The sequence below is a fragment of the Caloenas nicobarica genome, chromosome 1, assembly GCF_036013445.1.
Source record: "Caloenas nicobarica isolate bCalNic1 chromosome 1, bCalNic1.hap1, whole genome shotgun sequence".
Classification (NCBI taxonomy): Eukaryota; Metazoa; Chordata; class Aves; order Columbiformes; family Columbidae; genus Caloenas; species Caloenas nicobarica.
Window position 1 is genome coordinate 203354839 of NC_088245.1, and position 23498 is coordinate 203378336.

Here is a 23498-nt window from a genome sequence, read left to right on the forward strand (position 1 = left end):
AAGTTTTTAGGCACTCACAGTACATCACATTTTCCTTCCCCTAGAAAGCAGAACAAAAATGTGCACAAATAAAATTACTTACATATGTAAAAATCACATTCAGTTTAAGTAATCTTTTCTTCCTGCCTGGGTGTATCAACAGTGTATAAAAGCTTAATGTAATCCTTTAAGAGTATGATTATTTGAATGTTTTCATCCTCTCTACTCCTTATTGTTAACCTACATCAAAGCAAACATGTAAACACATATTTATCTGGATAGCATCTTTATTTTGGTCACTGTGGTTGTGGGTGCTTCGTATGGGTGCATGGAAAGGGCCATTCAGGCAAATCAATAATAACCCTTTACAATTTTTTTTTTTGCTCTCATCCATTTAGCAACCCCTCTCTTTTTTGCTCAGTCTCTCATCTCCCATTATGTGCTTTTGAGGCTGTTCCAGTGCCTGGAAATGTCTGTTTTTCTGCTGCCTCCTCTTTGCTAGGACCGTGCAACTTCACGCTGCCAGGTGCCTTGGTTGCGGCAGGCAGGAGGACCTGGCGCGGAGACAAGGGCTTGCTGCTCTCATCCGCAACCTCCAAACTTCCACTGCCAGGTACTCCAGAGCCTTTCTGGCAATTGAGTCCTTTGCATTTTTTAGTAGAAATATGGCAACAATCTTAGGCGCTTGTGTTCCCCTTTCCTGGAGAAAAGAGACAGAGAAGGTGCAGATTGAGAAAATGCTAGAACACTTCTGGGTCTTGCAAGGTCAGAAACTGTGGGATAATGCTGGTCTCTTCATTCTGGTGCTGTTCCCTGAAGATCCCAGCATGACGCCCCAGCAGCCACAGGAAAGAAGGACGTTTTATTTCAGTTTCTCATCAGAGCATCACCTGATCGTGCCTTTGCAATGCGGGAGAGGGAGGGTACAAACAACTTAAGGAGCTGGGAGGGTGCTGGGGGAATCTTTCATTCCCAAAGCACTGAGATTTGTAAGCCTTACTCAAGCTAGGGAGGGCTATTGTCAATAGTCCCTTGGTATTTAAGCTCTCCAAACCACTGAGTCATTGGGCCTACTCATCTGAGTCATTCTGAAAGGGAGGGAGTGCTGCTGTTGCATGGAGGACTTCAGCAAAGGCCAGTTTTCAGGGAATATCCCACTGGACAATTCCTCTCCCATCTAAATGTGAAAAAAGTTCAGAACTCAATAGAGTAGAGCAAGAGAGAATCAGGAAGAGGGTGTCAGGTGGGAGGTGGAAAACAGTGATGAATACAACCTGATCTAGTTTAAGAGGTCCATACTCATTGCAGGGGCGTTGGACTATATGACCTTTAAAGGTCGCTTCCAACCCAAACTATTCTATGATTCTATGATAACAGGTCAGCTGGTTTCTACCCTCTCCAGAGGACGTTCAGCCAGTTTTCCATCCTGGCTTCATGTGATTTACAATTCTCTCTCCCAGCATTACTGATGGGAATCTCAAAAGATCAGAGAAGGAATGAAAAGGAAGTTTGTTGACAGGTCAAAACATAACCAAGGATGACACAATTCCAGGAAAAGCCACGGAAGAGGAAAAGTATAGTTCTGATGGCTCATGTTGCTGGTTACAGAATTTGGCAGAGCCATTTAGCAAATCCTTCTGAATGAGCTGTCTGCAATGTGCAGAAAGGCCGAATGGTCACACAGAATTCTGTGCTGGGCATCTCTGGCACAAGCATCTGTCAGGTTGACCTTGGCTTTGGGTAAAACAATACTGCTTGGTCTTGTGACAGTATTGAAATATGGACCTCTGTCTTCTAAGGGAAAGTTCAGGGAGGTCTTAGAAAGCAAATCAGGAAGTTTCCCTTTGTATTACTGTCCCTGTGTGCTTTATTTGAAAGATTATTTCTCCAGGAAGCAGAATCTTGGCTTCCAAATCTTTCCGTATCACCTACAAATCTTTATTCTCTTTTTTCACCTCTTCCTTTTAGTGTAATGATGCTTCAGCCTGACATATGTAGGGAGAAAAAGAGCCCATATCAGCCTTTACATTTTCAGAGCTTATGGAAGTGACCCTGATTCGGTTTCTAGTCTGTATCTTCCCTACAGAGATACCAGCTGTAGGCTTGGTTTGGTCCCCAGAAGATTGCAGGAGAGGTCATGATGGCAGGAATTTCTCAATGATCCTTATATTTTCCTCAGTTCTCAAACCATAGATATGATAGTAAGGAACCTTAAGGTAATAATCCAAATGTGGTAGCTTTATTTCTCCCTACGGTATGAACAGTAGGATTGTGTCCGTTGCATCAGCACCTGACATGTTGGCTTCCAACACAGAAGAAAGGGCTGGAGATGATTAAATGTGTCGCTCCAGTCCTGTGAAAGCTGTGGACAGTTGTTCTCAAGGGGCAACTGAGGTTTTTCAGGTACAGGCATCGCCAAGTAGCCAGAAAACCAGCATAACCAGGTTTATACCAGTGTTTTGTAGGCACAAGGACCATTCCATGGCCAGAGTCACACAAGGAGGGTCTTGGCCACAGGCAGTTGTCCCTGCAGGACCGTTCTAGCTGGCATAGGTTAGAACAGAGAGAAAATCAGATCAAGTTAGGAAAGAAGCTGTGGGGATAAACAGTCAGGTTCTTAATCACAGAATGACAGAATGTTTGGGGTTGGAAGGGACCTCTGGAGATCATCTAGTCCAACCCACCTGCTAAAGCAGGGTCACCAGAGCAGATCACACAGGAATGTGTCCAGGTGGGTTTGAATGTCTCCAGAGGAGACTCCACAACCTCTCTGGGCAGCCTGTTCCAGGTCTCTGGCACCCTCAAAGTAAAGAAGTTTCTCCTCATATTCGGATGGAACCTCCCGTGTTTCAGTCTGTGCCCGTTGCCCCTCATCCTATCGTTGGGCACCACTGAAAGGAGTCTGGTCCCATCCTCTTGACATCTACTCTTAATAAAGGAGTTTTATCATTGGGATTAAGGCCAGGACCTTTGGTGCAACAGACACACAGATCTAGGAAAAGGGCTTAGAAACAAAGTTATAAAGTTTGCTCATAACACAAATTATTCAGTGTAAAACCAAAAGTCAGCTGCAAAAAATGGCGTAAAGGTTTCTGAAAACTGAATGAGTGTGTGAAATGGCAAATATCTGTAAACACAGAGTAACAGACATAGCTAAAAGAAACAATCCTGTGTATGAGCACAAAAACATGAGCTCTGCCTTAGCTGCCACTGCTCAGGAGAGATATATTGAGTTATTATGAGTAGTTCTCTGAAAATATCAGGATCAACAGTTATGGGAAAGGCAAGTAGCAGGTACAAATATGAAAAAGGGAATAGAAAGTAGAGTACGAAACATCATCATCCCAATGTTTCAGCCCATGATTCACCCACATTTTGACTGCTGCGTGCAGTTCTGTTCTGCCTCGAAGAGGATCATAGAATCATGAAATCCTTTTGGCTGGAAAAGACCTACAGGATCACCGAGTCCAACCATTAACCTAATTAGAGAAAGGCAGCAAAGATGATCAAGAGGTATGAATGGCCTCCAGGTGGAAACCAATGAACAGTTCAGCACTCTTCAGCTTGAAAAAGAGAAAGCTGGGAGGGCCTGACCGAGGCATGCAGATATGAGTGACATGGAAAAAGGTATACAGGGGGAGAAACACTTTGTGCTCTTTTCCCTGTACTCCAAGCATTTGTTACCTGTTGCTGCTGGAAACAGGATACTTGGGTGACTGAAGCTGTTTGCTAGTTCCTATGCTCTTTTATTTGGGGTAGGAGAAAAGTTGTTACAACCAACTATAATTCATATGGGAAATTTGTATTGCATTTTGCTGTGCTGTGGATGTATCACAGATTTTGCACAGTATTAAGGGCCACAGAGGAGGTCAAGCCAGAGTTTCTGCTGAGGCATCAGTTACAATGAAGAGAAACAAGCCAAAGTTTAGCTTGTGGGCAGAAGTTTCCCAGAATACATCGGCAACTGGGCAGAATTAGTGCTTTGGCTTGGCTCCCAGGCACACTGGCTCTCTGTTTCAGCACAGGAACAAACCTAGGCACTGTTTTGTAAGACAGGTCCAATTCCTCAGAATGGACCTGATTCAAAAGTATCTGCTAGTCCATGACTGTGCCCCAAGTCTAAGGATTGTAGCAGCTCTACTAGGCAGTAGTAAAGGGAATCACGTGGTGGCACTTAGAGAGGGTATTTCAGCTTTATGAAGTTGTCAGCCACCTATCAGCAATTCAGAGAAATGCAGAAATTACAGCAGTGTTGCTGTAATTATCGGTGTGCATTGTCTGTCATCATCACTGGTAACACTCAAGCAGTTAACATGCCCTTTGTTAAGGAGCGTCATGAATAATTGTTTTGTCACACTGGTGCTACTAACAGAATCTAACAAATTTTGCGTGATTGCTAGTGCTGTCAAACTGTGTTCTCAGCTGAATATTTCAGGTATCCTATCTATAGTTGGTGTTATTTTATCAACTGATGCTAAGTTTTGTGAAGGACCTCAGTTCAGATGCGGATCCCACTTTGCTACCCCAGTAGCACAACATCATGAGGACTCACCTTACTCACCATCACAATGTAAGAGATGGGGAGTGGTAGGATGAGACAGGGTGTGCACAGCAAGGCTTTCATTGGTGGTGGTCTTGGATTTGGGGTTGATCTATTTCCTCACAGCACAGGAACGCTACAGGAGTGGCTCTGATGCTGGTGGGCATGGTTTCCTAAGGAGGGATGTTCACCTCTGCGTGAGGTGTAGGCTCCTTAGGGTTAGTTTGTGGCACTGCTTGAGGCTGGTAGCAGAGAAGCTGGGGGTGTCTGAGAAGCTAATCTACATGCTGGAGATGGGGTGCTGGAAACATTAGGTCTACCCAAACTAATTGTCTGTGTTTCTGAGTTCGCTCAGAGCTACCACAGCACCTCTCCAAGGCACAACATTGTGCAGCTCTCTGATAGTACCTCCTGAAATCACATGGATGTGCTCTGTTAAAAATGGGAAGGAACTGAAGGTCCTTGCCAAAAGACTTTAGAACTGACTGTATCTTAATTTATCCATGGCAGAGTGTCTTACTCAGTAGGTGAGAATTTAGCTATGAGTATATTGAGTGGCAGCCAGCTTTGGAGCATGAGTCTAATTTACTGTAACTCTTGCTACATTCTGTCTGATCATTATCGTGCTGAACAAAATGTTTTTAAAGTGCTTTTATAGGGTTGAGTGACTTATTCAATAATTTATACCATTTTGGAGGGATTAGAGGATGAATTTAAGTCATCAAATAATGTCATTATGGCTCAATGACTACATTCTTTATCAGGAAAAAAAAAATCAGTTGTAATTATGCTCAAAAAGACAGAGACCCTTTATTCAGCAGTTCCCCCAAGAACAATGATATCAAAGATGCTGATAGGTCTCTCAGCTGTAAACAGGGCTGTCCTTCTTCGTTAGGAAGGAATATATCAGCTGCCGTCTGCTTATCTGTATAACTATTGTGCCATTTATGCCACATATTTTCAGTGTGCCAGGCCTTTTAATGTCTGTTCCTTGCAGAGGCCAGTGATCCGTCTGTGTGCAGAGCTGTGCAAACTCGCAGGGAACCTACAGACCTGCTTAAGTTGATGGGAGTTTTTTTCCCTAATTTCAGCAGAGAGTTTCTCTCTGCCAGAGTTCATAGAGGGGAAAAAAATAGGCACAGTCCTTGTGGTGACTCTCTGGAGACCTTTATTCACACCAGATTGTAAGGCGGGGTGTCAAACTACTACTCCTACATTTATACAGTCCTAAAATTACATTCGGCCCTTTGAAGGCAACCGCGAGGCTGATGTGGCCCCCAGTCAAAATGAGTTTGACATTCCTGTTGTAAGGTGTCAGCCTAGCCCTTGGGAATTGGTTTTTTCCCTTTAATTTTTGTTGTTGTTGTTGGTTTTGTTCATCTAAACTTATAACTGCCCTGGCTAAGGGACCACTGGTATCTCAAGATGGATATGCTTTCCACCGGTGGGCTGAAGACTGCCAGATTTCATTGGACCCAGCTTACATCTAATGCTGGCAGACTAGCAGTGTAGCCCAAAGCTTTCGTTTTCTCCTTAAAGATACCCAGTGAAATAGTGAAATCCTGCTCACTTGACCTCTGAGCTGGATTTTCAGACCAGCTTTTAGCAGCTTAGGAAGACTTATCTCAGAGAGGAAAATCAGGTCATGCAGCGTGTGTGGACAAAGACTAGATAAGTCTGATTTGAGCAAGGGAGGAAAATACATTAGATCATCCCTTATCCTTGCAAATGTACAAGATGGGCATTAGTTGGAGTAATTCTCACAGAAGAGCTTGAGAGGAGCAGGCCAGAAGCAAACACATCTCTCTGTGAGGGCGTTTGGGTTTGGAGTCCTCTGAACATCGTTTCCATGTCCCTCACTTCCCAACAGCACCAGCCATGAGCAGACAGGCCACAAAACAAAAGCTCATTAAAGACAGGAGTAATGAACAAAGAACACATTCAGTTTGATGTCTAAAGGCATGTAAATTACTCCTAAGATCCACACCTGAACAATATTTTATTGCAGGGTTCCCACATTCCCAAAATTTGTTGCCAGAAACCAGAGGTTTTGCAGGCTGAACAAAGTTATTAATGACATGTTTGATGTCCCATTAACATCTTAATGTTTTCAAAAACACACGGAATGGAAAATTGTATGTTGATGACTCAAAATAATAATACGACTCAGGCCTCCTGTCTGGTAATGGTGTTGGCTGTACAGGCCTTGTAGGAATCAAAGGCAGAAGAAATCGGTATTTTGGCCCAAATTCACCAAGACACTAGTCTTCCTCACTTCCAAAGTCTAACCGGTTTTCAAGCAGACCATCCAAAGAGAATAAACTTCAGTTCATCCTCATAGAAGGGAAAAAGGACTTTACCACAAATATGGGAAATGTCTTTATGTGAACACACTGAAAATACCCAGAACTGTGAAAAACAGTATTTTAAGTGTAAATATGAAAAGGTCTTTGGATTGCAGTGATATCCCACTGATATCAGGCTGAGGAAATTAAGAAACAAACATCTTGTTGGGTCATAGTCTTAACTGCTAGCTTTGACACAGGCGGAAGCAGGATAATGAAGTGTCATTTTACTTTTTTTAAAAGCAAAACCATCCTTTCTCTAATCAATGGCATTACATTATATTATCTTTTTCTACCAAGGCTAGAACGAAGGAATAGCGTGACAAAGAAGCTTTGCAAGTAAGGATAATGCATGCAAGAGTAGTGCCACAAAGTGCCTCTTAGCTATATTTCATTTGCTTTCCTTCTTTATGGGATGAGAAGGTGTGAGGTATTTTTGTGCATCCTCTGGCCTGCTTCCCCTCGAGCATATCACGGCAGATAAGAACTTGTTCGTTATGACAGAGCCTGGTCCAAAGCCCAGTGAGATCTTTCCAATGCATTTGCATTTGGCTCCTAAATCTGTTACTACAGACTTGGTGCCCCTGCAATTTCTTATTCAGATTTCTCACCATCAGGTGGGAATTGTCTCATTTTAACATAGTCTTATCTCCAAGTTAACCTCCCATCCTCACTCAGCAGAAGAACAGAGACACCTCCAGACTCATCCCATCCAATTCAGAGGCCAGACTTGACCAGTGACCATCTGGATGCAATGAGTTGCCTTCACTCCATGAGTGACAGGGAGAGCCTGGGTGACTTTCTGGTCATAGAATCACGGAATCATTTCAGTTGGAAGAGACCCTCAGGATCATCAAGTCCAACCGTAGCCTAACCTAACTCTAGCATTAAACCGTGTCCCTAAGGACCTCATCTAAACGCCTTTTAAACACCTCCAGGGATGGTGACTCCACCACTTCCCTGGGCAGCCTGTTCCAATGCCTGACAACCCTTTCCAGGAATAATTTTTTCCTAATATCCAATCTGAACGTTCCCTGGCGCAACTTGAGGCCATTTCCTCTCCTCCTATCACTTGTTACTTGGGAGAAGAGACCAACCCCCTCCATGCTACAACCTCCTTTCAGGTAGTTGCAGACAGCGATCAGGTCTCCTCTCAGCCTCCTTTCCTCCAGGCTGAACAGCCCCAGCTCCCTCAGCTGCTCCTCATCACACTTGTGCTCCAGACCCTTCACCAGCTTCGTCACCGTCCTCTGCACTGTCTCTATTGTTTCAATGTCCTTCCTATGATGAGGGGCCCAAAACTGAACCCAGGATTCAAGGCGCGGCCTCACCAGTGACACAAAATGGATCCGTTTCTGGCTCCTAGATGGGACAATGCAGTAACTCCTGCCCATTGCATGTCTGGGAATGCAGGGACTGGTGGGTCTGGCTGTTAAGATGGCTGTCGGAATCACTCAGCACTCTCTTGAATTTAGATGCCATAGTAGTTGCGACACCTAATTACCCATGTCTAGTAGGTGGTCCAAATAGGAGAGCACAGCAGAGCAGCAGATGTGGGTTGCTGCTGTCAGATTAGATTGAGATTGGATAAAGCTTAATTAACATTTTATTTTTGTTAGATTCAACCCTGATTAGTGACACAAAAATTATTACAGAGGAGCATGGCAGAAATCAAGAGGCACAGCTAACATGCTTATTATGAAAACTGAGGAAGCATTTTTACAGAGCAAGACCTTGCTAGCAAGGTGTTATTCCCTGAATTTGACACCTCTTTGCTCTGGAGAACGAGATGAACTTGGAAGGAGCTCTTTACCACACGAGTCAACTACTTCATAAACCTTCCCTTTCTAGCCCTACAAAGCTCAAGCGATCTAATTTACATAATAGTACATATCTCAACACACATTTGAGGTACTTTATGCCATGAGTTAAAACTCATATTATTTTCCATCATATCACTTCTATATTTCTAATAACAAGAGGGACACAGTATTTTTGAGATGTTTTCTGAAGACTCCTAGTAACTTTAGTAGAATTTATCAAGAGTTTTGGCATCAAACGCCACAAAGGTCACATCAGAACTCCTTGCTACCCAGTGTCAAACTTTTATCATGATATTCTGAATATTCTGAATGCACAGTTCAACACATCACAATATCCTTGCCCTAATTAACAAATGCAGGTGAATCCTATGCATCAGTCTCCTCCTGTTGTTTGAATCCACACGGTCTCCAGCCTGGGAGGCTTCTCCTGCCTGCAACATCTGAAAAGCTTACCAGAAACTTTTATGTGTCTCAGAGGAAAGGTTGGTTGCAGGAGCTGCCTGCAATACAGCCTTTGAGTAAATTTTATTTCTGTGCAAGATAGTACAGACCAGTGAACCAACTCAATCCCATTTAAACCTTATTTTTAAGTTAAAGGAGGCATATGCTGTCTATTGCCCAAGAGTGAATCCAACTTTTGCTTTTTAGGACAGGGAAAAGGATGCCACAGATCAAGATACTTTTTCAGCAGAGCAAGTATGCAGATTTAGAATATCTAAAATCCAAAATAATCCAAACTGGCAATAAATGAACACTTCTCTCTTGTCCTACATTGTTGTCCAGCTGTCAGGACTGCAAAGTGATGACCTCTACAGGCCAAGCCAAATCAAACCAGGCCAACTCCTTTTTTCTGCCTCTTTGCTGTCTAACCAAGTATTTACAGAATGTAATACAGTTCCGCGTAGTTAATTTAATTCAGCTGGTTTCTTCTTTTGCTTTCTCCTCCTAAACACAGTTAAGTGGTCAGGTGGGTGTTTCTGCTTCAGTGTTTTGTCTGAGCTGTCTGGTCCAACACATCTCAACAGGCATTGCAGATGCCTATGAAAGGCTCCTTACTGTAATTTTATCTCCTCGGCTCTGCCACTAGACAGTGAGGAAGATATACTCTGTCCCCTGAAAAGCCTGATACCAATAAATTGAGCCCTTTCTTAGTTTATGTGTTTTTAAATTGTGCGGCGTGGCCATCAGGGTGCTGTACAACTACATTCTCAAGTCTGCTTGCTGGCTTATTCATGGACTGTATTCAAGCTCTGCGCATTGTCGGAGAAAAGCTGAGCAATGTAATGTTGACAAAAGATTTCTGTACCAGTTGCTTCTAAACATAATACTACTTATATGTATTTTACTATGTGCTGTGAGGCTGAGAAGGAAAGGGCTGGTGTAGGGAATACAGCGGTGGAGCGGGCACTGAAACAATTCTTCCCCAGGGGCGTTAGAGGCTCCGTGCCAGTCGAAGCCAACCTACGCATTCAAGAAAGCAAAGTTCAGAGTGAAGTTTCCTAAGTTGCCTTCATCTGCATTTTTGCTGACACATGAAACAAGGACCTCTCCAGACAGAATAGCAGGAACACAGAAAACTGAAACAAAATATTTAGCAGCGGCCACATTAAGCAGCAGAAAATAAAACCTGTTGCTGCCAGGATGTGCTCACTAGCGCTCATGGCAACTGCATTAATAAGTCACGTTAGACAAAAGGGTGAGAGAAAAGAGAGACCTGAGCTCACTCTTCAAACCTGGACCAAGTTCCGCCTCCATGCAAAGATGGGGGCAGAACTTGAATCTCCCCAATGCCTCATCAAAGGCCTTGTCAAAAGACAACACTGTCCCCCACAGTAAAGCCCAGGGCTTGTCTGGCAGCGAGGACAGTGGGAGTGTAACAGGCTGACCAGAGACCCCCACTCCTTACACTATGGGACACTGACCTTTGCTATTTCCCAAATGTGGGAAATGCCACAGCATAATTTGAGGATGATTTGTAGACACAGGCAATTGCATTTGTGCTTTCCTCTGCTCAGAGAAATAAAACAGGACAGAGATACCCTGTCCACCTGTTCTTTTTCATATGTGAGTAGGTCTGTTTAAAAACAGGAACGCAAAACAGGTTTTCACTGCTCTTGCACAAGAATAATGCAAAATGAGCAGAAGTCCAAGGAGTTTTTTATTGGCACCAACCTTCCCATTCTCCAGAGTCACAGGTTATCTGGTAACTAGAATATGGCAGGCCCTGGATAATCTGTTATTCTTTCCCACGCTGCAAGATTTGGGCAGTAAATAGCTTAAATAAATGTCAGGAGTACAACTCTTTTTTCACTTCATCTGATTTAAGAAAGCCTTTCCTCAGATAATTCCTCCCAGGCATGCCGTCCAAGGCAGGACTAAGTCCCTGGTGGATCGAGCTACTCTGACCTCTGTAGCTGGCTCCATTTCAGCTTTCTAAAGCTTGTAGATAGAGAACAGAAGAAATAACTCACTACATCCAAGTACTGTTGCACTGTTGCACCTTGCTTTGAGCTTGGTGAGGTACCAGGCCCTCCTTGAAAGCCCTGTGCCATTATACAGTCCTAGTGGCCTTCTGTCACCTTTGATTAACCTTTCTTTTTTTTTTCTGAAGCCAGGTAAAGAAAGTAACCACCACGCAGTATTGACATGTCAAGTAATGCTACCAGAGGGGCAGTGAAGCAGCAGATTAACTCCCATGATGGGGATCCTGGCCAGGCAAAAGGCTAAACTCTGCAGGGCTGAAAGCAGACGTGGGCAAGCTGTCTAACCCTGTTACCCCTCAGAGAAGAATCATAGAATCACGGAATCATAGAACACTTTGGGTTGGAAGGGACCTTCAAAGCTCATCTAGTCCAACCCCCTGCCATGAGCAGGGACATCTTCACCCAGATCAGGTTGCTCAGAGCCCCGTCCAGCCTGGCCTGGATGGGGCATCTACCACCTCTCTGGGAAACCTGGGCCAGGGGTTTTGCCACCCTCATCACAAAAAATTTCTTCCTCGTATCCAGCCTGAATCTCTCCTCCTTTGGTTTGAAAAGATTATGCCTTGTCTTATTGTAACACGCCCTGCTAAAAAGTCTGTCCCCATCTTTCTTATAGGCCTCTTTTAAGTTCTGAAAGGCCACAATAAGGTCTTCCCGGAGAATTCTCTTCTCCAGGCTGAACAACCCCAACTCTCTCAGCCTGTCCTCCCAGCAGAGCTGTTCCAGCCTCTGATCATTCCTGTGGCTCCTCTGGCCCCTCTCCAACAGGTCCACATCTTTCCTGCACTGAGGGCTCCAGAGCTGGACACAGGACTCCAGGTGGGGTCTCACCAGAGCAGAGCAGAGGGGCAGAATCACCTTCCTCCACCTGCTGCCCACGCTCCTTCTGATGCAGCCCAGGATATGATTGGCCTTCTGGATTGCAAGCGCACATTGTCGGCTCATGTCCGACCTTTTGTTCACCAGTACCCCAAAGGCCTTCTCGGCAGGGTTGCTCTCAATACCTTCATCATCCAACCTGTACTGATACTGGGGGTTGCCCTGACCTATGTGCAGGACCTTTCACTTGGCCTCGTTGAACCTCATGAGGTTCACATGGGCCCACTTCTTGAGCTTGTCCAGGTCCCTCTGGATGGCATCCTGTCCCTCAGGCTTGAAAACTGCACCACTCAGCTTGGTGTCATCTGCAAACTTGCTGAGGGTGCACTTGATCCCACTGTCAATGTCATTGATAAAGATATTAAACAGTACTGGTCCCAGTACGGACCCTTGAGGGACACCACTTGTTACTGATGTCCATCCAGACATTGTGCCATTCACCACCACTCTCTGGATGTGACCATCCAGCCAATCCCTCATCCACTGAACAGTCCACCCATCAAATCCATATCTCTCCAGTTCAGAGAGAAGAATGTTGTGGGGAACTGTGTCAAAGGCTTTATAGAAGTCCAGATAGATGACATTCCTTTGACCTTCCTTTTCTGGCTGACATACCTGTAGAAGCTCTTCTTGTTATTCTCTGCATTCCTTGCCAAGTTCAGCTCTAGATGCGCCTTGGCCTTCCTGACCCCATCTCTGCCCCACCAGGCAGTGTCCCTATACTCTTCCCAGGTTACCTGTCCCTGCTTCCACCACCTGTGCATTTCCTTCTTGCCCTTTAGTTTGACCAGCAGGTCTTGACTCAGCCATGCCAGCCTCTTGCCCTCCTTACCCAATTTCTTACACCTGGGGATTGTGAGCTCTTGTGCTTGATTGAAAGCATCCTTAAAGATCTGCCAGCTCTGTTCTGCTCCTTTATCCCTGAGGGCGGTTTCCCAGGAGGTCCTGTTGACTAACTCCTTGAAGAGCGGGAAGTTGGCTTTCCTAAATTCAGAGTCATGACTTTACTCTTCACCTGACCCAGAGAAGAAGTATTCAGAGCTGCTGGGATACCTAATAAAACCACATTGCTTCCTGCATCTTGACTTCATAGTGAAAAATGAGGCAAATCTCTATAGTGCCTGGTGTTTCCACATTTTAATGAAGCTGCTGTTGGTGCAGATGAAGGATAGGTACATTTGTCAAACCCTCAGGCTGCTGCAGCCACAGGCACCACTTTATCATGCTCACCAAGAGAACGAGAAGGGATGGCAGGAGCCTAAGGTTTATGTCAATTCCCGCAAATTAACACCCATCAAATTACATTGTTTTATAATAAAGACGGCAATTGTTACAAAGGAAGGAGAAGGCCCTTTGACAAGAAGACAGAAGACAGCAGTTGGGGTTGTGTGCTAGGGACTCATTGAAAACCAAGTAGATGGGCAGTCATATCAGGTCCGTTGAACTCTGCCTTGTGTACTCGCTCAAGTGTCATGGGCTGTTACAGTGGGGAAATGATTTTTTATCCCCACGGCCCCTTCTGTGCCCAGTGACACTTGGGCCCCAGCCCCAGATGCTGATTTCGGTTGGCATCAGTCATTGTCCCAGGACGGGTAACTTGGAACAAAGAGATCCAGTCCCACCGTGTGTCCCACCCGAGGCTTTAATCAGGGCATGGAGACGCAGGTCAGAGCCATTCTTCACATGTTGCTTTTCAGTATTCAGCATTGTTTTCCATCAGAATTCAGAGCTGTTGGTTTAGAAAGCGGGTCCCAGGAGGCTCCGGTTTAAGGATGCTCATGTTCTTGCTGTGTATTCTCAGCAGGAGGGCTTTGATCCTAATATGTGTCTCTGACAGTCATGTCACCCATGTTGTGCCCATTTGTATTCAAGTGTTTGGTCCCAGTGATGTGGTTTTTCTGTTGTTGTTGTTATTCTTTGTTTTTAATTATTTTTTCTTTCTTCATTAAATATTTAATTCAGGTTGCCTGCTCCCTCAGAAAAACTGACATTTTATGGTGTCTGCTTTGCTTTGTTTTATTGTTTGAGGAAAATTTTCACATTATGTCATCATCCTTTTTTTTGTGGGTGTTATTTAGAAGTGACACAAATGTGTTTAAACTACAGACAATTAATAAGGAGGATGAATCCTGTATGAGGAGAGATTATGGAAGGTGCAAAGAAAACCTACAAAAATGCCAGTGGGAAAAGCTGAGAAAACTAGAGAATAGCCTGGAAAGAAAGAGAATAAAAAAGTTACAGTAATTTCCTATGGCATTTTGCATTAGTGTTTATGATCAAGACAAAAAGGCACAGGCTGTTTTTTCTATTTCCATTAGATCTATTAGAAAGTAATAGTTTTGCAAATGCAGCACGAGTGTTGACCTGATCTTACAGTGACAACACTGGGTGGGTTCAGGTCTGGAAGATGGCTACATTCATACAGCATCCTCCTGACCGAAATGTCTCTCAGCATGCATAACAAATAGTGGCCTTTGAGAATAAATATGCCACACATAGCTAGTTCACTTGGCACTGCTTCATGCAGTCTTATCAGCCCAGGTGTCCACAAGCTTGGGGACCTGTGGACAACACTCCCCTGTAGGGTGCCCATATGCCCTTGGGTTAGTGGGATTGTCAGGGTCACTGCAAGCAGGGAAACATGAGGATGAGGCATGAGGATGACATGCTAAAAAAGACACATGTTACATGTAAGCCTCTTATCTGTGAGACTTCAGTGTCATTTTAGCACTGCTCTGTAAAATGGACATTTATATATAAGCATATATGTGTGAGAGTGCCACCTATTACTGAATTCACCCAACGTTTCCTCTTACAAGACCCTGATTTAGATTGCTTATAGTTTTTCTAAGTGAACTGAAATTTTCCATGCTCTGTATCAACCTCAGGCTAGGTAATTTTTGGGAAAGATAATAATCAAATGGCAACGAGACAAGAACATTTAGATGAATAAGGTATACATATACGCAGATAATATATGCCCATACTAAAGATACAGTGTTTAATTCAACCAGTTTAGGAAGTTTTCACTGCCTGGAAATTACCACTCCTTAGCAGAGGCACAGAGCCCGTGAGCATGCACGGCACGTACCTTGTCCTGAAGAACGAGGCAAAACAGGTCCACTCACACCGGCTCTTGTTCTAGCTAGAGGAGTGGCAGGTTCTTAAACCTCTCTAATGTGGTTCCTGCAATTGTGTGAAGATAAACTAAAGGGCTTGGCTTGTTGCAATGTGGATATTGCATATTACAGCGATTGCAAATGATAATGCTAAAGTGGAACAAATCATTATGTGTCTGTTCTTCTCAAAAACCTGATAGGAGTCTTCACCATGCATGCTTATTGGCATACTTATTTCAGTATATATAAGTTAGAGTGCATGAGGCATGTAAAACCAGGGCTCCGTACAGACCTCAGGATAGTCTTTGCCCAGGTACAGTAGTGGACGCTCTTTGCTGGAGTCTCTCAGAACCAGGTAAGTACCTTGTCCTGAAGGTGTAAGGTGAGGTCACTCCAAGCCAAGGATGCCACTGCCCCTGTGGCTGGACGGAGACCTGCGAGGAAATTCTAGCCCTGTTGAAGTCAGCTGGAGTTTTGCCATCGACTTCGATGGAGCCAACATTCCTGTTCTGATGCAGACGTTTCACAATAACCTCCTCTGTTGAATCTTCAACACGTGCATGTTATTTTCATTACAAACAAACAAAATCTTTCTAAAATGAAGACCTTCATATATACATTATGCCAGAAGATCACATTAAAAGTTCATCACGGTGCATGTGGTAAAATACTAATAATCCATCCTTGAAGTCTCTGGGAAAATTTCTGACGTGAACAAATCCCCTTTAGGTCGTTTAGCCTGAATGTACAGCAATCAGATGTACAGCTGAAGGTTTATTATTTTTGCAGAATGCACATGCATTCCGAATTTGCTGTGCTCAGAAATGGAGACAAGACGCTCATCTGTGCGCTGGGCTTTGGGAAAAGGCGTCTCTGTGTGTCGGACACGGGCCCTGGTGTGGCGCGGGCAGGAAATCTGCCAGACTGCGCGGCAGGAGGCTGCCTCCAACACGTGCAGCCAGGAACAAGAAATGTCTTAATGATTAATCACTGTCAACCTTTGTTCTCGTTAAAGGCTTGATTGTCGGACAAGGCTCATAATGAGGCACTCTTCCTGGGTCTGTTGCTATGCGATTGTGCAAGTGCTGAAGCTGAGCCTCACACTCTGCAAGATGCAGCTCCCACTTTGCCCAAGTTTGAGGAGTTGGGGTGGGAACGATGTTGAACGAGTGCCTGCTAGTGGCTATAGAGCTGTGCAGCTTTCCAGCAAGGGATTATGGCAAGGCTACAGTAAATAAATCACTAATGGCTGAAAATCAGTTCACAAGGAACTCAGGAGTGAGAAGCTTCCTTGTTGGTGCTGTAAAGGCAAAGTGCTATAAAAGGTTTCTATTAAGAACTGCACAAATAACTGACTATCTGTCAAAGTCTCTTGTTTGTGGTTTCTCACCCATACTGGGGATTGGCTCCTTTGAGGTATTTGATCACCCATTTTACCTAGGAGATAGTACACAGTGTGTCTTTTTACTATTTTTATGTATAAACTTCTGCAACACTGAGTAGCAGGAGAGTTATCTATTTCTGAAAATAGTTCTGGGGTCCACCTAAATTTCAGTGTGTCCAAAAAACTGGCCTTTTCAAAAGTCTGGCCTCCTTGGCTCTCCTAGTGAGAGCTGCAGCTGTTGGGTATGCTGAAATACTTATCCCTCCGTATGTTGAGTATCTGCTGTATCGCTTGATGTCCAAACCTATCAATCCAATGGGCGACCCACCCGTGAAGCTGCAGAAATCAGGTGTGTGCTCCCTACTGTCGTGATTGTTTCCAGCTTTGTAGTATCTGAAGGGATTCTTCTACATTTCCTCTCTGAGTTCCATTGCTCAGTGTTGGAGGAGTGACCCAGCATTTGCTTCTTTTCCCTGGTTGGATGAAGGCACAAGTATTTCTGGCAGACAGCCTGGGCTTGTGAAATTGCAAATGCCGGTGTCTATGATTCCTTGTGTATGTGCCTTGGAAACATGGTTGGCTCTGAAATTTTTGTCCTGAGAGCTCGGACATTCACAGGAGAAAAACACAGAACATGGTCCCATGTGGCAGAGCCAACTTCTTATAAACACTCCCCACAACGACTGAAGGGAAATGTTTTTGCAGTCTTCACCCAGCTGTATTTCTGGACATCAGACACAGCAAAACCAGGTCTTGGGATCTTGCAATATTCAGGTTTTTCAAATGCTGTTTATGCATATTAAAGTGATCTTGCTGGAATGCATAAAACTACTCTCTGGCAGGGTATTAGAAGAAATTCAACCTATAACAGTATCTTCTGCATGATTAACTTGAGAGGTTTTTAGGTCAGTCTATACAACACCCTTAGGAAGTGATCCACTAGTGCTCGGCAAATCAAGGTGTTCACACTCACTCTTACAGGCATCTTACTCAAGTGTGACTAGAAGCATCTAAAAGGAAGAGGAATGTTCCCATCATCTAATCTGGGCTCCTAACTTAGTTCTCTAAATTAGGCATCTAGAGCCTAATTACACAGCCCTGTCCCTCCATATAGTGAAGGGAGAGCTCCAGCAGGCAGTTCGGAGAGAATCTGATATAAGTTTTTGTTTAGACACCTCAACTTAGAGGAGACCCACTTCTATGCTGTATGTTCCAGATAACAAAAAAGGTTCGATGGGTCTGCATTGCTCAGGAAGATGCTGTTTTCCACCCTCATTGGGCTAAACAAGCAATAAGGCAAGGGAGAATCAGGCTGGCTGTGTTTATGCCCAGTCTGTGTTATTTCCAGCCCTGATATGTAGACCAGATCCTCAACTGTTGCGTAACCTCAGGAACTACTTGGGGCTCTGGCAGTGTACACTGGCACAGAAAGCAGCCCTCTGCGCTTCAGTCAGGAGTGGGAGATATTCCTAAAAATAAGAAAACTCTTTAACTTTTTCACTATAGCTGCAAGAGTTCTTACTCGACAGGCACTCTGCCATGGTCCTGCTGTAGTTTTGTTTTCTTGTCTGAGGCAAGGATACAAGCAGGCAGTGCTGGGAGTTCAGATGTCCGTGGAAACCCCAGCATTTTGCAGAAAAGGGGTTGTTTCTGCTCACATGTGGCAGAGAAGAGGTGGCCCAGAAGGGGGCTGGTGGGTGCCAAGACCATCTGTTTAACAGAGCACCCTGTGCTTGGCTTCCTACAGTTGCATGAGCAAGATCAGCTCTTCTAAGACTGGTAGTGCCCCGTGGTTGGCCCTGAGGGCTGCTGGAGAACCTCAGTTTCTGGCTGTTACAAAGAAAAGAACATGTCAGCTGAGGTAGTGGAGGTTTGTACCAGGGCCTTCATGGGGTGTCTGGGCTTTGCCACCAGCCTTGCACCACCCTGAAACAGTGCTGTAGGACTTCATCGAGCCATTCTTTGGAGTCCTTCTCTTCCTCCCCCTCCTCTTCCTCCTTCTTCTTCTCTTTCTCCTCCTCCTCCAAGTGCTGTGTCCAGGGTGGTTCACAGCCAAATGTTCTTGAGAAGCTCATAGGGTCAGGACAGCCGCTGATCCCTGAAGAAATCCACAGAGGCGCCTTGATCTCCACCATCCTCGCTCTAAGTAGCCAGTGATGCCAATTAACGCAACTGAATCAAACTGCTTATGAGTGGCAACATCACGCATAGGTTTGGTCAGTAGATGAAGAGAACTTTGCACAGCTCTTCCCCTGGAAACAACTTTTGGTAAGGAAGGCATCCATTGCTGAGCAGACTTCTCTGAATGGATCTGAAATGTTTTCCTTTTTTCTTTTAATTCTTTGTTTCTTTAAGCCAGAACTAATGCAAAAGAAGAACGAAAGTCAATGCTGACACTTCCAAACTGACACCGGGCACAGAATGAGCTGCCCCACCGAGGGGTAGAAGAGTGGAAAAATTCACCCCCTCCTTTCGAGGGAAAATCTGCAACAAGCAGAAGCCCGCCCTGTGACACTGATGCCAGCACTCCTGGCTAGGAAGTGAACAGCCTCTGCAGAAATTGTGGTTTAGTAACAAATTGACCATTGTTTCCCTTCTGTCCCACCAAAATTATTCATCAATTCAAGGCTTTTCGAGGAGAAAGAGGCAAAAGATTTGCACATGCTTTTCCAACCAAGTGTCCCTAAACTGCTTCTGAACTAGCAACACAGAAATGTAAGCTTGCAAAAGGCTTTCATGGGCTCCTGGCAAGCTTTGGAGAGAAAAGGAGAGGAGAGAAGGGGAAAAGGTGCACTTTGTGCTGGCGGCACAGGGCCCTGCCAGCTCTCTGCTTTGCAGAAATCCCTCTCTCCAGCCGCACATTGCTGTTACTGCTTAATATAAAAGAGGCAATCAGGAAAATCCCCTTCTTTCCCTGGTAAACACGGTAATGTCTTGCATTTCTGTGGAGCCTTTCAACCACCTCTTTGACCTCCATGGAGAAGCCTCTTCAGAGCGGTGTGGAAGAAGCTGGCAGTGTTGTGGGGTCATAGAATCATAGAACAGTTTGGGTCGGAAGGACCTTCAAAGCTCATCTAGTCCAAACCCCCTGCCATGAGCAGGGGCATCTTCAACTAGATCAGGTGGCTCAGAGCCCCGTCCAGCCTGGCCTTGAATGTGTCCAGGGATGGGGCATCCACCACCTCTCTGGGCAACCTGGGCCAGGGTTTCACCGTCCTCATTGTAAAAAATTTCTTCCTTATGTGTAGTGGAAAGGGAAGGGAAGGGAAGGGAAGGGAAGGGAAGGGAAGGGAAGGGAAGGGAAGGGAAGGGAAGGGAAGGGAAGGGAAGGGAAGGGCTGGGAAGGGAAGGGAAGGGAAGGGAAGGGAAGGGAAGGGAAGGGAAGGGAAGGAAAAGTCCATATGTGCATTAGAAGTCAAAATTTCCCTTCATTTGTATGAACACAAGTTAGCTGCAGCAGGGACAGTGAAAGGCAAACTCAGTCTTAAATGTTTTGATTTGCTGCTAATTTAAACATTTGGGCATAATGTTCTTTGTGATGCTTATGAACAGAAGCCCAGTTGTGCTACCAGCTCTGAGGAGCTTTCACTGCCTCTACCTGTCTTTCTGCTTCTTGTAGGTTTTATATCTCAATGTACATCAGGGAACAGGGTGCAATGTGCCTGCTTTGTATCTGAGCATAGCCGTGCTGGTGTTTCGGCACCAGCAGCACAGGCGGGGGTTTGTGGTGCTCGGTGAACTCGAGCAGGCCCTCGGCTGCTGCCTCTGCCCCAGCGGGCACCGTGTACGGCTCTGCAAGGGCTGCAGCTCGTCTGCAGGTGGAGAGACGCAGCATGCACGAGCGGTGCCAGCAAGTGGAGCAGGAGTTGGGGGCAAACTCAGACACACGCTTGGACCTGTTGGAGGTATGATGCTTCCAGCCTGTCCCTGACGCCCGGCTGGCTGCACGAATGTGCTCCTGGTCGGACACCTTCCTGTGTAGCCTCATCTGGGTGTTCCTGCCCCGGCAGGGGGATTGGACTAGATGATCTTTCGAGGTCTCTTCCAATCCCTAACATTCTGTGATTCTGTGTGATTCTGTGTCATCTCCTTGGAGGCAAAGTGGACAGAAGGTTACCTTCCCTGTGAAGGGAAACAACGTGGTGTCACCGTGCTGGTGAGCCCGTGGGGCTCCCTGGCTGGAGGGATGCTGGGCTGCCCCTGCAGCCTGCTGGGCAGAGGCACCTCTGGGCCAGGGGACACACACGTCCTACTCTGGGCTTTCTTTGGCGAGGGGTTTCTAACGTTAAAGTGCATAAACCACAGGCACGAGAACCCAGGAATGAAGTTCAAAAGGCCACCGGCAGCTTTAGATGTGTGGAGTCCCAGTAAAGCTGTGGCCGTAAAGCCAGGCTTAGAGCAGGAAGAAACAGTTCAGTGAAAGCAGGGTAGCTCCAGCCCAAATCTGCCCCTCCTGGGCAGGGATGTGGCAGAGCGTACTTTGTCTGAGGGCAGGGGCAGAGCCCCAGGTCCCCGCAGTGGCACAGCCCTTCTGCTCCTGCTCCGCAGGGATGAAGCACGGGGTGAGAGTAAAGCTCAAGAGCATTGGTTCACAAAGGGTCGAACTGCTGCGCAGCTAATCCCCGGATTTATTAGAAAACTGTTCTTCTGTCTCCCATTGCATCGCTGCTGCTGGAAGATCAGCAAGCAGGAGAGGTAACACATCATAGATTCATAGGCTCACACTGATGTTTCGTGAACAGCAGAGAAAGGACCAAATACAAAAAAAACCCCAGACTGGCTCCAAGTTGATTATTTATACTGTTTTCTCAGGGCCTGTTTGCCACACAGCTGGTGTTTTGTGCCAGTTGCTGTTACAGAAGAGCTTTCTTTGATAGGTATCGTGAATGGACACTACATAGTTTATCTTAAAATAAAATCCTTTCCCACAGCTTACATGAACTGGCAGGGGACGAGGGAGAGAAAAAGTTAGGTTTTATTGTTTGTTTGTTTGTTTTTTTAATGCAGGACTATGAAAACACATTCGGGGGATCCTTCATTATCTGTGCAAAACCAAAACAGATGAATTCTATTAATGGATGTAACATGCGGCTGGGTTCAAGCTAGAGTTGTCATTTGACTATAGAAGTCAAAGCCAATTTATTGTAACATATTTTTCTTTTCAAAATATTTTAAGAAAGACAAAAAAAGTTTGTGCAACAACTTGGCAAGCAGGCCTGTTGAGAGGAGGTATTTTCTATCTTGCAGCTAACATAAGGGCTGAAAAATGTAGCAGTGCCGAGCAATCCTGGATTCCTTCTGGAACTGAAAGAAAGTGTGCGGGATATAATTGTGTAAGAGCCCAATAAATTTTGAAGGGTGGGTTTGTAACACTGCCTTGGGGGCTGCAGGTGGCTTCAGAAGAAAGTCATGGTTTTTATTTCAGTAACAGTCATCAAATACTTCATCTAGCTAGCTATGCGCTCGTGTGGCCTCATCTAAAAGCCAGAGAATTATTTTAAAACAGAAATATTCTTAACAATCATGTGTTTCTTCCATGCCAGATGGTAGAAAGATAGGTTGGATTAGTTTGCAGTGTGTGTATGTGTGTGTTATGGGAGGGGGGAGGTGGGCGCAAAAGCTAAGGCGCAGAAATGAGCTTTCCTGGAGTTTGCCAAGTGATGAGCATCAGTGCTCCGTGGTCTTCAGGGCATGGGTAGGTGACATCTGGCCAGTCCTTGTTTCACTGTGGGTCAGTCTGTATTTCCCTGGGTGCCATGGGAGGCACCAGCCATGGAGCAGAGCTTTACCTCGGTGCTAGACCAGACCCCGACACTGCACCTCGGTACTGAGACAACCGCTGCGTAACAGGGAGCGTCAGGCTCCAGCTGTGCATTCCTGTGTTGTGGGGCAAAAGGGCTGCTCCATATTAGGTTATAAAGAATTATGTGGTTAGGTTCCTATGGTGAACTGCAACAAAGTGGAGTCGGAGAACTGATGTTTCTCACGACTGTTGTGACCTCTCCAGTGTACCTTATTTTCTTTGTAGCTGGGTGGCTATGGAATGCCTGACTATCAAGTGATCCAACATAGGCTGAGTATTTTTGCATGTGTACTGAGAAAGCTATTTCCTACATTTCGTAAAGGCCCAAGTGCCAAACAGTGGTGGAGCAAATAGACAGAAGCACATTGCTGCCCAGGGAAGCCATGGCTAAAAGGAAATGAGAAGCATATTCACAGAATCACAGAATGGTTGGGGTTGGAAGGGACCTCTGGAGACCATCGAGTCCAACCCACCTGCTAAAGCAGGTTCACCAGAGCAGATCGCACAGGAATGTGTCCAGGTGGGTTTGAATGTCTCCAGAGAAGGAGACTCCACAACCTCTCTGGGCAGCCTGTTCCAGGGCTCTGGTACCTCAAAGTAAAGAAGTTTTTCCTCATATTCAGATGGAACTCCCTGTGCTTCAGTCTGTGCCCATTGCCCCTCATCCTGTCATTTGGCATCACTGAAAGGAATCTGGTCCCATCCTCTTGACACCCACCCTTGAGACATTTATAAATTTTGATGAGATCCCCTCTCAGCCTTCTCCAGGCTGAAGAATGTCAGATTGTCATCCCATGTTCGTTCTCATGGTTTGAGTCCCCAGGTAGTTCCCCATTGCCTTCTGAGATGACTTTTTGACATCCTTTCCTCACAAAGCTGCACACGGGGAAGACGAAGCCAATCTAGATCCATCAAAAAGCCCAGGGAGACCCTAAAGTGCTCTTCAAAGTCCTGTCCAGTTACACATTCATTTTACCAAGGAAAAGCCTATTTAATCCTGATGCTAATGGTAGTCAATTAGCAATTTCTCAGAGATTACTCGTCAGGGAGGTGACAGGACAAATGAATGCAGCACCACTCTCACCACTGCAAAGTAACAACTTACCACTTCTGTATTTTCTAAGAATAGATGCCACTTCTAGC

General features: G+C 45.3%; 1 protein-coding gene across 1 annotated transcript in view; it reads left to right on the plus strand.

Annotated features, from left to right (window-relative positions):
• MAML2 (mastermind like transcriptional coactivator 2) overlaps positions 1–23498 on the plus strand; it is a 221333-nt gene that overhangs the window by 183609 nt on the left and 14226 nt on the right. The window lies entirely within an intron of this gene.